This window comes from Danio rerio, chromosome 23, assembly GCF_052040795.2.
Source record: "Danio rerio strain M-AB ecotype USA chromosome 23, GRCz13ab, whole genome shotgun sequence".
Taxonomy (NCBI): Eukaryota; Metazoa; Chordata; class Actinopteri; order Cypriniformes; family Danionidae; genus Danio; species Danio rerio.
Window position 1 is genome coordinate 50,327,501 of NC_141043.1, and position 19,215 is coordinate 50,346,715.

Below are 19,215 nucleotides of genomic sequence, written 5' to 3' on the forward strand. Positions count from 1 at the left end.
AGAAGTGAACTTGGCTGAATCTGTGACGATGAGATTTATATTCATTGTATAAGTATGCCAAGTATAATATCCATGACAGTTCAACTCGACTACTACTAACATTTAATGGACTCTACGCACGATCTCTTCCGCGTTTGCGGTTAGTCCACATGACACCTCTGGTGCAGCACGGCGCTCACTCACTTTAAGCGGACATCGCAGGTGAGGATGATAGATAACACTCGCTGTTTCTAGGAGAGCGCCGTCACATCAAGCAAAGAAGAGAAGAGGTTCAACTTCTACATTTCGAGTTACATTCATCATTGAGAGGGCGAGTATCGTCATGCTTTATATACGAATAGCAATAAATTGTTAGCCGTGTCTGTTTCTCACAGTTCATATTGATTTTTATGTTAATTTTAATTACCTGTATCATTTCTATCCTTCTGAATATCTATCCATTTACATATATGTACATGGTGTCCCTAATTTCCAGAAGTATGAACTAGTATGAGTTGTTAACTATAGGTCTCCAGGTTTCCTGTAAGGACAGGAGAGATCAGCGTGACGCGTTTCGGGTCGATGATGGAGTCAGAGAAGCTGCATAGTTTGAGTGTGAGGTTATTTATTCTCAGGATGACATGATGATCCAGCTCATCTACAAAACACATTAAATGTTTCAGAAGAAGCTGACCATTTCTTTCTTTTCATCTTTCTTTTTTTTTACTTTCACCTGCAGAAATGACTACAGATTTGAACAAAACACTCACACAACTTCTTATTTAACAATTGTTTAATGTTGTATTTTAACACATCGCTGTTAGGGAAATGTCATTATTTATATTTATACTGCAGTGCAAATGTCTAAAGTTACGTTTAACATTACTGCAGTGCAAATGTCTGGCAACTCATATTTACAGATTTCAGGGTTGTCCTTATTGTAAATGAGTTGGAGGTGGGGTTATATTCATTATATTTTTAAAACAAATGCATTTTGCATTATTCTTGTAATTTTATATTTAAAACATTATCTTATTTTAAAAGGCTAACATGAAATGTAATTAAATACAACCAGCGCTTGAGCATCACTTGGATTCTGACGGTAGTTGCCTGCTTGATTTTGTGAAAAGACAGAGGCAGTACATTTGATGGAGGAAAGCATTGCATGTTTCTCTCTAAAGTTATTCATGTTTACATTAGTGCAGAGCAATTGTTCACTGAAATTGTTGTTATATATGTGTAAATGATTATGTTGAAAATGAATGTTTCATATATTGACAACTTTATATTTCTGCAGTGCAGGCAACAACATATACATTATGTACAGCGTGTGAACTCTGTAATCTTTAGCTCAAGCTTTTACTCATGTGCAGAAGGCAAGCCATTGTGTAAATCCAGTTGGTGCTCACTGTAAAAGAAAGAGATGGTGACTGTCCATCCTGTGTTGCTTCATGCTGTGGATGAGATGCTCAGTGTGGACCCTCAGCCATGCCATGGATGGTGTCTCCCTCACAGTTGTGCTTACTCTGGATGTTGTAGGATGCAAGTTGTGAACCTAAATCAGATTTAATGCAAGTAGATGTAAAAACAGAAAGAAATACATTAGATTTTGCACATAAACACTTGTGCTTAACACATTTGCTTCAGTTTGATATTTGCCTATTACATGACACTAGAATGTGTAGATGTGTACACAAACACACACACACACACACGCACGCACGCACGCACGCGCACACACACACACACACACACACGCACGCACGCACGCACGAACGCACGCACGCGCACACACACACACACACACACTTTAACTATACTGCAATTGATTGATGTTCATGATAGTTAATACTCCTGTATGTTGCTTCATTCATTAATAGAATGTTGTAAATACTACATTCATTCATTCATGTTCTTTTCAGCTTAGTCCCTTTAAGTACTACAGTATATACAGTATAATACAATTTATTATAGTATAGTTAAAAAAGCAATATTATTTAATATAACATACAATTACAACTTGTTTGGTGGGGGTGAGTGAGCGAGCGACATACCTGAAGAGCATTGGGGGCGAGTTGCACACGAAACGTACCTGGAGAGTGGTGGGGTGAGTTGCGCGCGACATACCTGAAGAACTGGGAGGGATGCAGGGAGAGCGAGGTGTACATCGTATTTCAGGACCGGGCGGGAGACGCGCAATTTCTGAGAGATTATTATTCATTTGCAGGCATCCAAGAGTCTCTATGCATTTGTGGGATACTCCCGCAACTTCTGGGAGACTTGTGATGTCTGTGAAACAACAATGAATATTTTTACAGTGCTGTGACTCTGACCGTTCAGCTCAAAGAACCACAGGCAAATAGTTGAATTATCAGCAGCTATTCAATGTCAGCATTTTCAACAGTGTTCAGTGATTGAATTATCAATGTTGATTTATAATTTAATTCAATGCTGAATATTCAACCTCAACCGAAATGATGGCTCTGACAGAATCACAGTGAATCAATGCCACTCTAATATCTGGGTACTTCACTCCACTACTTATTTTTTGGCAAATTTTTACTTTTACTCCTCACATTTTTACACAAATATGTGTACCCTCTACTCCTGACACTTCTAAATCACGCTCGTTACTTTGGTGTACATGTGTTGGGTGGTGTGATCTATATTGTTTCTCGTCATTGCGCAATATGAATGCATTTCTGATGCAGTCAATCTCTGTTTCCTCATTGAGTGGCTGCGTGCTGCACTGCACAGCCTTCTCAGCCAAGGCTATCGCGCACCGTACGTGGGCTAGATTATGCAGATCACTATAAGAAAGGCAAGTATATGACTTAGAGGTGGGATCAAGTCATTGTTTGGCAAGTCACAAGTTAGTCTCAATTCATTGCCCTCAAGTCCAGAGTCAAGTCCCAAGTCAAAGGCAACAAGTCTCAAGTCAAGTGCAAAGCCCTACAGTTTAATTTGAGTCTTTTCAAGTCTTTTAACAGAAAAATAAAATATATACAGATTATGTATGGTTAAGATCTGTATTAATTAAACAAACCTTTTTTTGTGAAAGAACATTGCTCAGATATATAAAAATACAAATGTAATTTTCTGAAAAAGTGCTGAACAGTGCTGCGTCTCGTCTACACAACATAATGCACAAGAACAAGTTCCACCACAATAGAGTCCATTTTGCCTCACATCACACAGAAATTGCAGGTTTTCTGCTGTCTAATTCAAGTTGTGCTATGTTATGACTTCGGTGATCAACTTGTGATTAAGCAAAATTACATAAACGTGAATCAGCTACGTCAGTGGCACCAATCAATCCACAATAATTTACTGGCTGCTATTTATTTATTGAAATATTGTGCATTTACGCAAGTACATTTAAATGAATAATGTCAACAGCAAAATCATATCAGGGTGGCCCCAGGGGTGGCTAGAGTTTACACAGGAGTAACACCCCTTGTAAAGAGGTTTACACCACTATAAGGCACCCCTGGAATAGATGTTGGATGTAAAGAATACATTTTATTTTAAAAACATTTAAACAAAAACTAACGCAAGCAGAAATGTAACTGTGATAAAAATAAGGAAACACTTGATAAGGTATTATAGCCTACTGTACTATTCACTCTTCAAATAAATGTCACTATCAATCTCATTTTATCATGGCAGCTAAAATAAAGTGAACTAGTGTCTGCTGGCTTCCACTTTGCTGATGAGATTGTGGAGGACATTTTCCATGTCATCCTCTTCATTTTGAGGAAAGCTGTTCCACAGGGCCCCTGAACACGTATACTGGTATGTACTGTATTTTGAACAGTAGCCTACTACAGTAAAGAACTTCAATTGATCAGTTGTGGTAATACTGTAGTTGCTATGGTAACACAAGTGTAATATAAACAAATTAGCCAGTGCTGTATTACTTTACAATATAGGGTATTTTATACTACAATTCACCACACTTTACTGTAACTACACTTTGTATTTTATTTTATCTGTTCACTAAATTAATAATATAGTAATCATATTAGTTAATACTACTGTATGCTGAAGCATTCATTAACAATTTGTAAATAATACAGTAGGCAGTATAACACTCAAAAACACTAGAATTTATTATAGAATTTACCTGAACCTTTTAATTTTTCGTGTATTGTTAATAAATAGTGTAGCTATAAAAGACCATATCAACATTCCTGAAATAACCCTTTCTAAGCCCCACCCTCCTTAGTTACTGTTGCTACGCCTGTCAAGCTTTCGTGCCTGGCACATCTATTACAGTGTGTATGCGCTGGTGTCAGACATTCCCAGGGGTATAATTAGTCATTTTTGGCAAACAGGTGAGATATCTGAGAAAGCCGGACAAAAAAGGACTGCAGTATACATTACAGGGGTATATTCACAACATAATAGCAACCAATTAGAGAATAACTTAATCAACATTGAAGCTAAAGCCTAGCCGCCTCATACGCTGACCATTCAACAGCTCAGTTCATGCACAGCAGGAGAGGTGAAATTTAAAATTACCCAATAACATAATAAGAAACTGATGGATTTGTGCCGAAAATCAGCATCATTGACCCATAACAGTGTACAGTACCTATTACTGTCAGCATGTTTGAGTGCTCTTTATCCAGTTTTTATTCTAATTTACAGATAAGTGGAAGAAAAATATATTGAAATGCAAATTAAAGTATGAATAGCAGAAGTAAACAAAGATTTTCCCTACCAGCAAATATTATTATATAAAAATATTAGTATATATATAAATATATATTGATCGCAAGTGCTCAGTTTGCGATCACATCTCGGTTTTTAAACAGATGGAAATATAATTGCTGTTAGTATGACTATTATGGTGAGGGGTTAAATGGAGCAGTGCTCATAATAGAGTGTAAAAAAGAAAAAGACAGCTGGGAAACATTACCTGCTTTGTTTTTCGTAGGGAACACAGTTTACATCTGTTTAGGGTTAGTGGTGTGTGAGTTACTGCTGTCTATCACTGAATGTGTCAGGAATATTAAAACAACACCAACTTATCTCCGCTCCTTTAGTGCGCTTCACACAGCTTGATCCACACTGGCATTTCTCCTCTTGGGTTTTGAAAAGGGAAAAAATCCCACCACCCTGTCCAGACATTAAGGATAACGAGTGTAAGATTTGCAAAATCCAATTGCGCAACACTTTGGCTTGTTTCCCTCACTCGAAAGCTTGACAGAGCTCCTGCGTGTAGCTACGGTTGCTAAGCCGCAATTGGTGTGTGGCGGTTTTTGGGTGTGGCTTAGCGAAGGGTCAATTTAACAGGAGGATCTCTGGAGAGCAAAAACACAAAAGGTATGAGGCAAGCAAACGCAGAGAGACTGAATTCACGCGCGAGAGATCGAATGTACGAGTGTGAGAGAGGCTGAGTATTGGCTCGTTCTCTCTGCGTTTGCTTGAATTTTGTCCACTCCGGCCCCTCAAAGTAGTCACGTTGGACGCTGTTAATTCAAAACAATCTATCGTGCTTTGATTAGATGTCATGCCGAATGCGCGCATGCTCTCTGTCACACACACACACGCACACATAAACAGAGAGAGAGAGAGAGAGAGAGAGAGGTCCATGTCAAAATACTTTTCATCTTCCATCTTCTTTTTATGGGATGCAGCAAGTCTTTACAAGTCAATAGGGGCAAGTCCAAGTTAAAGTCACGAGTCATTTATGTTCAAGTCAAAGTCACGAGTCATTTATGTTCAAGTCAAAGTCACGAGTCATTTATGTTCAAGTCCAAGTCGAGTTGCAAGTCTTTTTATATTTTGGAAAGTCGAGTCTAAAGTCATCAATATCATGACTCGAGTCCGAGTCCAAGTCCAAGTCACATGACTCGAGTCCACACCTCTGGCATGACCTCAAAGACGTGACAGAGAGAGTCGGGGAGTTTAACATGACTGATGTTGACCTGTTTACACGGTAATAAGACACCTTTTGCTTCATCACGTGACCGTTCACTGGCTCACCTAGCAATGACCCAGAAGAACAAGCACCTGTCAACAACCCAGTGGAAAACTCATCTGTCGATAACTCAGCAGAATGCTTACCTGTCGATAACCCAGAGGAATGTTTACCTGTCGATAATGCATCAGAATGATCAGCTGTTGTCGTTGCCACCTGTTGATGACCTGGACAAACCCTAACCTCTCAAAACCAGTTTAACGAATGCTCACTTGTTGATTACCCAGTGAATGCTCACCTGACGATTACCCAGAGGAACGCTCGCCTGTCAATAACCCAGAGGAACGCTCACCTGTCAAAAACCCAGAGGAACGCTCACCTGTCAATAACCCAGAGGAACGCTCACCTGTCAATAACCCAGAGAAACGCTCACCTGTCAAAAACCCAGAGGAACGCTCACCTGTCAAAAACCCAGAGGACCGCTCACCTGTCAAAAACCCAGAGGAACGCTCACCTGTCAATAACCCAGAGGAACGCTCACCTGTCAATAACCCAGAGGAACGCTCACCTGTCAATAACCCAGAGGAACGCTCACCTGTCAATAACACAGAGGAACGCTCACCTGTCAAAAACCCAGAGGACCGCTCACCTGTCAATAACCCAGAGGAACGCTCACCTGTCAATAACCCAGAGGAACGCTCACCTGTCAATAACCCAGAGGAACGCTCACCTGTCAATAACACAGAGGAACGCTCACCTGTCAAAAACCCAGAGGACCGCTCACCTGTCAATAACCCAGAGGAACGCTCACCTGTTGATCACCCATCAGAATGCTCAGTTTTTGTCAGTGACACCTGTTGATGAACCGGACAAACTCTCACCTGTCAGTACCACAATTTAATGAATGCTCTACTGACAATTACCCAGAGGACCGCTCACCTGTCAATAACCCAGAGGAACGCTCACCTGTCAAAAACCCAGAGGAACGCTCACCTGTCAATAACCCAGAGGAACGCTCACCTGTCAATAACCCAGAGAAACGCTCACCTGTCAAAAACCCAGAGGAACGCTCACCTGTCAAAAACCCAGAGGACCGCTCACCTGTCAAAAACCCAGAGGACCGCTCACCTGTCAATAACCCAGAGGAACGCTCACCTGTCAAAAACCCAGAGGAACGCTCACCTGTCAATAACCCAGAGGAACGCTCACCTGTCAATAACCCAGAGGAACGCTCACCTGTCAATAACCCAGAGGAACGCTCACCTGTCAATAACCCAGAGGAACGCTCACCTGTTGATCACCCATCAGAATGCTCAGTTTTTGTCAGTGACACCTGTTGATGAACCGGACAAACTCTCACCTGTCAGTACCACAATTTAATGAATGCTCTACTGACAATTACCCAGTGGAACACTCACCTCTCAATAACCCAGCGGAACGCTTACCTGATGATAACCCAACGGAAGGTTTACCTGTCAATAATCCAGTGGAACGCTCACTTGACGATTACCCAGAGGAACACTCACCTGACGATTACCCAGCAGAACGCTTACCTAATGATAACCCAACAGAAAGTTCACCTTTCAATAATCCAGAGCAACGCTCACCTGACGATTACCCAGAGGAACGCTCACCTGACGATTACCCAGCAGAGCGCTTAAGTAATGATAACCCAACAGAAAGTTCACACTGTCAATAACCCAGTGGAACGCTCACCTGTTGATCACCCATCAGAATGCTCAGCTTTTGTCAGTGACACCTGTTGATGACCCAGACAAACTCTCACCTGTGAGTACCACAATTTAACGAATGTTCTGACAATTACCCAGTGGAACGCTCACCTCTCAATTACCCAGCAGAACGCTTGCCTAATGATAACCCAACGGAAGGTTCACCTGTCAATAATCCATTGGAACGCTCACCTGACGATTACCCAAAGGAACACTCACCTGATGATTACCCAGTGGAACGCTCACCTGACGATCACCCAGAGGAACACTCACCTGACGATTACCCAGAGGAACGCTCACCTGACGATTACCCAGAGGAACGCTCACCTGGCGATTATCCAGTGGAACGCTCACCTGATAATTACTCGGTGGAATGCTCACCTGATGAATTACCCAGTGGAACGCTCACCTGACGATTACCCAGAGGAACGCTCACCTGACGATTACCCAGAGGAACGCTCACCTGGCGATTACCCAGAGGAACGCTCACCTGACGATTACCCAGAGGAACGCTCACCTGACGATTACCCAGTGGAACGCTCACCTGAGGATTACCCAGTGGAACGCTCACCTGATAATTACTCGGTGGAACGCTCACCTGACGATTACCCAGTGGAACACTCACCTGATGATTACCCAGTGGAACACTCACCTGACGATTACCCAGTGGAACACTCACCTGACGATTACTCGGTGGAACGCTCACCTGATGATTACCCAGTGGAACGCTCACCTGACGATTACCCAGTGGAACGCTCACCTGACGATTACCCAGTGGAACACTCACCTGATGATTACCCGGTGGAACACTCACCTGATGATAACCCAGTGGAACACTCACCTGACGATTACTCGGTGGAACACTCACCTGATGATAACCCAGTGGAACACTCACCTGACGATTACTCGGTGGAACGCTCACCTGATGATTACCCAGTGGAACACTCACCTGATGATTACCCAGTGGAACGCTCACCTGATGATTACCCAGTGGAACACTCACCTGATGATTACCCAGTGGAACGCTCACCTGACGATTACCCAGTGAAACGCTTACCTGATGATTACCCAGTGGAACACTCACCTGATGATTACCCAGTGGAACGCTCACCTGACGATTACCCAGTGAAACGCTTACCTGATGATTACCCAGTGGAACACTCGCCTGACGATTACTCGGTGGAACGCTCACCTGACGATTACCCAGTGGAACGCTCACCTGTCAATAACCCAGAGGAATGCTTACCTACAGATAAACCCAGTGTAAGGCTCACATGTAAATTACTGAATGGAACGCTCACCTGTCAATAACCCAGAGGAATGAATACTTGTCAATAACCAAGTGGATCACTCAGCTGTTGATAACCAAGTGGAACGCTCATCTGTCCTCTGGTTTACTCGTGTAGTTCACCCTCATGTGTAAGTTGTGTGTGCATTCACTGGCGCCATTTTGAATGCATGTACCTGTAAAGACACACACAGAGAAAGAAGATGGACAGTTTAACAAGTATAATCTTCCATATTACTGCAATGGTGTGTGTGTGTGTGTGTGTGTGTCACATTGGCTTCCTGTGATGTAGATCATGTTGATATTCTGAATCGCTCTACCATACTGGACTTCTGTGTTCTGCATCTTCAGGTTTCTCCAGTGTGGATCTTCAGACTAATGGCGAATCTTCCACATGGATGCGGAAAGACCTGGAGGTTAAGACACACTCATCATCACTTCTCCTCAGACAAAAAAAGGACATTTGTTGACAGAGACGGATTCTTTAACTGTATGGGTTATTCAGCAACACGACTGATGCAGTTTAGCATTGAGAAAGAGCTGTCAGGTGAGTAACACACAGCATCAGTCAGGTCACGTTCATTAGTGTTTAACTTCAGTACACAGATGGAGATTACTGAGGGCAGGTCTGGGGATGCACACAGGGTTTGTTCATAACTACACACGTCATCATAGCTGCTGAGTTTATCTGGTTATTAAAAAACTAAAGACATAAAGAAACACTCAAACTGATGGTCAGACGTACCTTCTGCCGCCGCCGTCACTGCGCTGTATAATGTGCTTTCCTGATACAGTCGGGTCCAGCCAACATTGACAGCCGCTTCAGACATGTTGATTAAAGGTCTTTATATAATGGATTAAATAAATAACACAAAACATAGAAATTTTAATTACAAATCAGCGTTATTCTGCCATTAGAGGAAGCTCGCAGTGTGGAGGGCTGTACAATAGTGTTGAGTAGTAGAGATCTGTGTTTTACAGACACTTTTATTCTCAAAATACACTGCAGGTTTCAGCTGATCGCGTCCACATCAGCCCATAAACCACACAAAGATTTATTAAACCCAGAGGGAAATCAAGTTTATTTCAACAGCTCAATTAAGAATACATAAAATGAAAAATAAACAATTTTACACAATGAACTCATTATTTAAAGAAGTTTTTTTTTTTTATATAGACACAGGTATGCACAGATATTGGTGTCGCTCTGTGGAGCACCTAGCTAATATCAGTGTTTAGATGAACACACTCCTGTGTTTATCAGGAAGTTATAAAGTGTGTGTGGTGTTGTCTGAGATTTGACAACATCCTTCTTTCTGACACCAGCATCAGATAATCAAGTTCAACCCCCAAAACAGAGACAAAACCTGCGACTCATAAAACACCTCCAGCACAGTAGGACAGATGTTGAAGGACTTTATTAAACCAGCTGGGTTTAATCATATAGTCAGACGCAGCCGGTTTGTTTTCCAGGTTATGCTCATATATGCAGAGGGAAGAGATGGAGAGGAATGTGTGTAAAACAATCAAATAATACAGTGCTGAGTGGAGGATTTAAATATATAGATGAACTGAAACTGAACAGAGGGAAGATCACAATTAACGTCTATAAACCTCATTTCTGCTTCAGCTCTTTGGCAGAGAAAGATCCACAGCAAAGACCATCACATCACACTTTACCACTTCAGGATAGAAAACAGAACCAGAGTTTCAGGACTGAGAGAAAAGTAGAGACCATGGAGATCAGACAATGAGGAAAATGCTGCTAATGAAGCTGATGCAGAACATTAGAGTCTTTGCATTTGCAGTCAACGCTATAGATATCAAGCAAGGAATCAGGCAAGGAGTCAGAGTTTCCAGAAGCATACTGAAAATACAATGATGAAGTGTGCTAAAACAAATAAAAAAAGGATAAGTCATATTTAAGGAGATACTGGAGTCATGTACACACACTGTACACACACACACACACACACATACACACACAAAATAATGATTTATTAAATGCGGCATTTCAGAAATGTCATTTCTCTCTGGCAACTAAGAGCTCTGCCTGCAAGGCAACTTCACATCATCTTATCACGAGTCAGCAAAACATGAGAAGTACATAATACAACCTGGCATAAAAGGGGAAATTCCCAAAATACTGTTAGACCAGGCAGAGATTGTACAACAGCAGAGACGAGGTGTAAAATTTAGGAAAAGAAAAATGAAATGTTACAGCTGGAAATGAAGAACACAATCAGAGCAGGGTTATGATGATCCAGCTTTATGACTGAAACATGAAAGCAGAAATAAACAGAGCGAGTCTATCAGGCATCTCAGAGATCAATGAGCGATTAATGAAGACACTTAGAAAATCAGGTGTAAATGACAGATACAGAGGGTATCTGGTCAGAGTTATTTCTAAGGGACTTTTGCCTTGTAGATTTGTCAAAAACACTTTACAGATGAACATAGAAAACAGAAGGAAATAATTATTCTAAAATATGTTACTGTAAACAGAAACGGCATTATGTGTAAATCAATAATGAGAATTTGTGAATCAGTTTAGGATGGTGGTGTGAAACTGTACAGGGCTGTACACGTCAGGGAAAAGATGAAGGCAAGAAACATTAAATATAATGAGTGTTTGGTTGGTAGTGAATGGCAATGTGTGTGTGACAGACGATCTCAGTATTAGATTATAGATGTGTGGTGGTGGCGCACACAGTGCTTCAGAAACTAGAACAGCAGACACTGAGCTGATTTACAGGAGTTTCACAACAACCCAGCAGAGACAAAAAAATCAGACCAACAAACCAAACCAAACCTCATCAACGAGCAAACAGAGTGTGTGTTCAACATGTGTACCACACGCGAATACACTGCACATACCTGAACACAAGCATAGCAGGAATTATCAGAGTCACAGGATCATGTGTTCATCCAGAATCAGAAATCAGCATTGAGGGAAAAGACTCAGTGAATGCAGAGAAACACCTGCGTCATCATTATACAGACTCTGCTGCTGTGTGAAAACAGGATACAAATAAAATATATGTAGTAAATTACACACCGAGGGCAGTAAACAGAAGACAGAGAAGAGGATTCAGCTTCTCAATATCTGGATCACTACTAACCCATTTCTGAAAAAGAGGGAACAACTCAAAGGTAAACACACACATGGTCACATACTAAAACAACTGAGGCAGATTTCCAGGATTATAGAGGGAGAAGTTGACTTTTAATACTCATATCCAAAACGGATTAGATAAATGTAAAAAGGGATGAATGTAATGGGGTGAAGCCATCATTTAACAGATCAGGAGATCAGCAATAGCTTACAGCAGTTCAATATACAGCTCTGCTTCTCAAACCGGCCTTAAACAATGAAAACTATTGAAAACACACTGTAGGATCATTTCTGGAGCTTTCCAGACATCTTTATTTTGGCATGTTGTGCTAACAGAAAGAGAAAGCAGAGTATTTAGTGAAAGAGACTCTAAAGGAGTCAGATGTGGGCTTCAGGATGTGTCTTCATACAAAATGACGAAACACAAATGAAAGCTGTTATTGTGGACTGAAACACTCTCACGTATATTAGTGTAATGTCAACAACAAATATGCCAGCAGTTTCAGTCACTAAAGATTGGGGTGGGAAAACCCTTTCACTGTTAGATTGCAGAAAAGCAAAAAGCAAAAAGATAATGGTAACATAATGTTGCAGAAGAGATGAAACAGATTAGATCTCCCCGTCCCTCCAGTCCTCATTGTGTGAAACTAAGCTGCACTTCCCTCTCCAGTCCAGTAGGTGGCAGAATCTGCACCTTTACACTGTTTGCCAAACACCAGTAAACAGAAGAAGAAAGTTGTTTGAAAACGCCTCATCTTAAACCCTTCAGAAACCCTGCTGTTTCCAGCTCTCAGATAAGACCAGTGTCTGTTGCTTTTGTTCAAATGATTGTCTTTGCAAATGATGTGGAGTTTTGTTGATTAGTCTTTAATGAGGTTATTTGTTTGTGAAGGCTTGGAAAAAATTTTACTAATACTTTCCTTCTTAGACTTTACAGACCTGAAACTTGCCTATAGCACTTCTTCATTGCTGCTCTATAGTTGTGTACACTGTAAAAAGTGCTACACTCACAAAGTTGGTTCTATCTACTTTAAATAATTGCAATCTAGTTAATTTTATTTGTTTTATACCAAAAAAATAAAATTTGCTTCCTCTTTACTTAAAATATATCAGTTTTTATATAACTGTATATTTTAAATAAAACTAATGCAATTTATTTGAGTAGATTTTTGTACGTGGTTATTGTGTAGAATAAATGTTATAAAAGTGAGTTGACACAGACAATTTATTAGAGCAGCTGTCGATGTGGGCAGGTGTTCATAAAACGTGATTTTAATAGTTTGGCGTGACTCCTTTTTCATTGCCCGGGATTTAGCAGGCAGACGCAGCTTCTGCAATGGTCGACATTAACTGCTCCCAGCAGCGGATCTGATTAACACGGTAAGTTGCAAATTTAGCCGAATGATAATTGTAAAGTCATGCAAAACTGCTGTCTTCGCTAGGCAGGTGAGGTTTTAGCTTTGTAAATTGTACTGTAGCCTCAGGTATGTTAACAGTTAGACTGCTCTCACATGGAAAGCTAAGTTGGCTAACGCTAACCAACGCTAGTTTATACTAACGATTAAAAGTGATATTATTGAGAAAAATAGTGAAAGTAGTTTTAAAACACTTAGTAGGTAAAACTAACGTTGCAGAACCGATTAACAAGGTCACTGGTGGGCGGTCGGGGTGTGGGGGTTCAGTTTGTTAGCGCTAACTTAGCTAAAGTTAGCTCACCTAAGTTAAAGCAGCACATTAAGGATGGATATTAAATTCAGAAACGTATGCAACAGTTAAGTAGTTTGTGTTTAACGTAAGAGAAAGTATAACTTAAAGTTTGTGTTTTAGAGATTTAGTCCATAAGTTTTTTAATGCTGCATAGTGAATAAATTACAGATTTACAATTTATTTTAACTTAAATTACATTTACTACTGATGTTTACAGAACCATTTAAATTGTATGCACCTCATTCTAAAATGCATGTTCTTGGTCTTTAGATACCAAAGTGATTTTGTTACCTGTGGATCTTCAAACTTCACATCCAGGTAAGAAAAACATTAGATACAATTACAGCTACAATTATTTGCAGGTAAGTAAAACATTGGTAAAATTGCAAACAATAGTGGGCTCCATAGAATTAACTTACATTTGATATCTGAAGATTTTTTTTATGTGTGCAACAGTAAAAACAGTATAAAAATATCCTAATGCAGTTTCTTATTATCTGTCAGTCTTTCAATAAAGCTAACTGATAACACTGAATCACTGAACTGTCATTTGCCAGTGACATTAAATTTGAAGAAAAAGTCAATTAAATGTAGCTTTAGCAAAAATTTAATGTAAACCTTAATGTAATGTGTAAAATGGCAATGTATTTATTTATTTATTTATTTATTTAATAAAATTTGTATTATGACGTGCAAAGTTTGGTGCAAAATGAAGATGACAATTAAATTATAGAATTTGTATTCTATAATTTTCTTATAGCCGTTTTCAAACAGTTTTAATATCTAAATTAAATACACATTCTTATGCTTTATGAGTTGCCAAAATAAACAAAAAAATGTAATACCTAAATTTTAACAATTCTGTGATTGACAGGAAACCACAATGACATGCACTGTTACACTGAGTAAAATCACAGTTTTCTTTAAAATTTGATAACTAAAAACACCTGGAATAATGTAATTACACAACCTCTATAACCTTTTTTATTTTTTAAATAAAAGTTAGGTAATTTTAACTAAGGTAATTTTTAACTGATAAACTAAGGTGTTTCATCCATGCATCATTCTCACTGGACTTTTGTAACTTCACTTGTAGTTATTTTCTATTTAGTATTTAGCTATTTAATGTTGTTTGGTAGCAACCACCTGAACTCCTGTTTCTTTTTGTCTCTACCAATAGAGTTGTGAGGAATCAGAGGTGCATGCGGCTGCCCACAGGAAAAATTTGCCATCAGCCCAACACAGTTTGGATTATCATAGGACTGTCAGAGGTTTGCCAAACCTGTCAAATGCATGATGGCTCCTGTTTGGACTTACCGATGTCCTCGACTTCAAGTATCCATCAAAACTGTATACATTTAAGATGTATTAGAGACTCTTTGTGGGACTGGACATTATGCATCCAAAATCTTCATCAAAATATGCAAATCTCCTCACTGAGTTGCCTTGGATGATTTCTCAATAGGATCTGGTATTATTAATGTTTTTATTTATGTATTGTGTACGTGTAGCCACATTAATGGCCTATTTTGTAGTCACTATTAAAAGGAACATTGATTGATATTGAATACATGTTATGGTCTTTAATCCATCTTCCCATTCTTATTTAATTGTTATTGACAGGAAAGTCTGTTTATCTGTGTTTACTAGTGTATATTGTGCTTACAATATAGAAACGCCGATTTATTTTCTGAGGTTACAGCCAGAAGTCAATTAAATTCGTTTTAAATGACATATGCATGGTTAATTTTATTTAGATCATTAAGTTCATAATACTTAATTAAAATGAGTACAGTCAACACATAGCAATGTATAAGTAAGTTAAGTTTAACAAAAAAAGTAAGTTTATCTGATTTGAGTAATTTTAGAAATATTATTTGGCTCAACTTAATTTTATTGCATTTGTTTTAAGCAATGTTTTAGTGTTTAAAATACTTAAAAAAGGCTGGAAGTTGAATCAACCTAAAACGTCCGATGCAACCACTTGCCTCACTTTTTATAAGTTAGATCTAAGTAACATTTTTTACAGTGTAAATTGCTTCCTTGTCTTCATTTGTAAGTTGTTTTGGATAAAAGCGTCTGCTAAATGACTAAATGTAAATGTTGTGTTTATACTGTAACTCTTATATTTGTCTGAGAACATGTTAAAGATGAAGCAGCATCTGTCTAGTGCAATATCACAGCTGAGCAAGAAGACAAGCACAAGAATAAAATCCCCACATCCTCTCCATCAGCTCGTCTACAGATCAGATCAGTGAAGCGAGTGATCAGCTGTAACTCTCGGCCTGTTTGTTGGCTGAGTGTTAGAGAAATGATGGTGAATTCACCACAGCGCTGTGTTTAATCTGTCTCAGACACCATCAAGCAGATCTATAATAGTGGAGGAACCCTTTCTGCTTACCTGGTGATGCTGACCGGCCGAGAGGAGCAGGAGAGAACACACGGACAGGTGAACCGATGAGCAAACACTGGAGGAGAAACACACAGGTGGGTGAAACAGCAGGTAGAGCTCTTCTTCTTGTCTTATTGGCGGTTTGCATTCTTAAACAGAGCATTACCGCCCCCTACTGTGAGTTGTAGGTCAGAGACTGAATTTCCTTTTCCTCTGGACTCTTCAAGGCAGAGTTCTGATCTGACTGTGTGCTTTCAGAGAGGCTGTGATTGCGGTGCAGGTCAGTGTAATGCTGCAGAGTGTACCTGCGGTGGAGTGTGATGCTGAGCATGGAAACCCTACAGGTGAAACACACCTCTGCTTTGCTTTGATCTGGATATCTTGTGTTGAGTGATTTCATTAATGAAGGAGTCTTTGCTTTCACCAGACCTGAGTGAAGTATTCCTGTTCATGTTATCAGTCTTCTGTGATGGATCTTCTGTCTGTCACTGGTGTTTTCTGTTGAGTTTATTCCCGGTCAGCTGTCATAGTAATGTCTTGATTAGCTGCTTCAGGTGTGTTGAATTAGAGTTTGCATGTAAACTGTTCTGTTCTGCTTCTGACTGACCTGTATTATGTGTGTTTCAGATGTAGAAATCCTGCTTCAGCTTGCTCTCCTCGCTTCATTTAACAGTAGTGGTGGGCAAAGTGAGGCTTCATAAAACTGAAACAGTTGAAGCAAATGTGTCAAAGCTTTGAAACGTTTCGAAACTCTACAGTGACACCTAGGGGTAATTTTTATACATTGCTCTGGAGCAGCTTCAGCAAAGAACAATTGAGCAAATTGAGGTATTAAAACCCACTTTGTACCTTTGAACCTACAAGTGTTATAGCAGAGCGGTCAGAGTTCCTGACTATTATGCAGGGAAACTGGGTTCGAATGCAGGTATGTTGAAATGCTCTGTTCTTGTATTGTTTTGTTTCAACATTAGTCAGACATCAGAATAAACACTATTTGTGAATGAATTTGTCTTGTTTTGGTCATAAAACAGGGTTGTTGCTAGATCAGACATGGTTGTGGTCAGAAGTTGACAAGAATTTATACTATTAATGAAATTCCTCATTTATTGTATTTTAATACAGTCTACTCAAACGCTAAACCCAACCGTCACAGTACTGTAAAAATATGAATTATTGCTATACAGTCTTACACAAATGATGCTGTATTGATGGTGTATCCGCAGCTGTATCCTATCTAGACTACATCATAACACAGTAGCATTATTAAAATAGAGAAAATCCTGATTTTGGAGCATTTGTACAAAGCAGGATTCAAACCCAAAAGCCATTTGAAGCACAGTAACAGCATGCACATGCACGGTCCACTAGGCTATATAAGACAGAAGTGTTTTAGACCCAGTCAGTCAAATGCAGATTCGCCAGGTCTCAGAACGGTTCTGAAATGATGTTAAAGAGCACAATCACAGAAGGAGAGAATGAGAAATAAACACATACAGCAACAGCCTCACACCAAAGCAACTGATTTAAACACCTCCACAAACAGCATCAGCAGCTCCACTGAAAAACATTTGATAATGAACAGCGCTTTTATTTTTATATTGATTTTTTTTTCCAGTTTGACCTCACCATCATGGAGATCAGAGGCTGCTTTAGTTGGGCTCTTGACCCTTTACTCTTCTATCTTATTGTATCTGAAACTCATCAGCTATGGCAACAAAGGCAATGAGAATATTTGTATAAATATTTGTTACAGATATAATTGCTAGTAATGTATAACTTAAATAAAACAATTGCAGGTTTATGTGACGCGGTTTGGAGCATTACGAAAGTTTCCCATGGAGAGTCAACAAACAAGAATTAATTAAAATTAATTAATATAGTTTCATACGCAAAACCTTGAGAGCTCAAGAAGCACATTTAAAGGTTCAGGACACCCTGGAGAACTTTTTTTTTATATTAACAGATGTGTGTGTGTTGAGCATCAGTTAAGACGATGTGATGTTAGCACCTGTCAGCTTTAATTGTGGGGAAAACTGGATAATTTTGAGCTTTTGTCATCTAATTTCAGCTTCCGGGTTTAAAATGATTTTTGGGGCGGATCGAAATTGGCGACGTAGCGCAGTACTGCAAGTGCAATGATGACGCGTCGGTTTCTCATTATTATTCATAGCGGAGTTTTCTTATCCTATGAGACGAGCCGGCTGCTTAATTATTCATGAGTGCACGTGCTTTCTGAAGGCAGACCTGCCAGTTTCAAGCAAGCTGTGAGATACGGTCCCACGGCACGCAGTAGCCGTTCATGAAGGCTCGTATGTGTTTGTTTCCATGATCCACGGGGTTTGTTGCATGTTTTTTTCCCCTCGATCTTGTCAGGGCCGATACAGCAAAGCTGTGTGTGTGCTGCCAGCATTTTTGTCAGGAGAGCAGTACGAGAATTGAAGAATGGCAGACGTTGACTTTTATCAGGAGTTCGTTCACATTTAGACACATCGCTGTGCTGCTGTGTTTGCCTAAATCCTCTATATTACCAGCAGGGCTAATGGTTAAAATAGACAGGTCAGGAGACCTGCTGCACTGAGTCTGCATTCAGATCTATATTTAGACCCGGGGATCGAGGGAGAATCCTCATTTATAGGGTTTACATGAACACACTTATCTTTATAATGATATAAATTGTGGTTATGTGTATATGAAATTACAAATAACAAATGTAGCAGGGAATTAAATTACTGTTTATTCCTTTGCATTTTAACTTTGGGAACTATAAACTCATGCGTCTTCTCACGATTTGTCTCATTTTGTGAGCTGTCAACAACAGTTGTTCCCTCCCCTTCTCCCCTGCTGGCCACGCCCACTCCTGCCCTGTGCTCGCGGAGCTCCACGCGCATTAATCATGCATCTTTTGAAAAATTCATCAAAAGTCATTGAAGTAGACTTTAACCAAAAGTGGGGGGAGTCATGGCCCTTTAAGACACAAAGACATCAAGAATCAAGATATGAACCTCAACCATGGTTACTAAAATTAAAAAGCTGCATGATTCATCCATGCCACAATGCATGCTGGGTACATAGTAC

The 19,215-nt window shown here is 39.7% G+C and overlaps 2 long non-coding RNA genes across 2 annotated transcripts; one reads left to right on the top strand and one right to left on the bottom strand.

Annotated features, from left to right (window-relative positions):
- Window positions 1–754: 754 nt before the first annotated feature.
- On the bottom strand, window positions 755–16,246 carry LOC141380585 (uncharacterized). The gene is made up of 3 exons (XR_015524200.1): window positions 16,150–16,246; window positions 2,107–2,268; window positions 755–1,534 (listed from the first exon to the last, which is right to left on the bottom strand). It is a non-coding gene; the product is annotated as an uncharacterized LOC141380585 (long non-coding RNA).
- On the top strand, window positions 12,773–15,316 carry LOC147838307 (uncharacterized). Its single transcript, XR_015524199.2, has 3 exons — window positions 12,773–13,421; window positions 14,019–14,066; window positions 14,929–15,316. It is a non-coding gene; the product is annotated as an uncharacterized LOC147838307 (long non-coding RNA).
- Window positions 16,247–19,215: the final 2,969 nt, after the last annotated feature.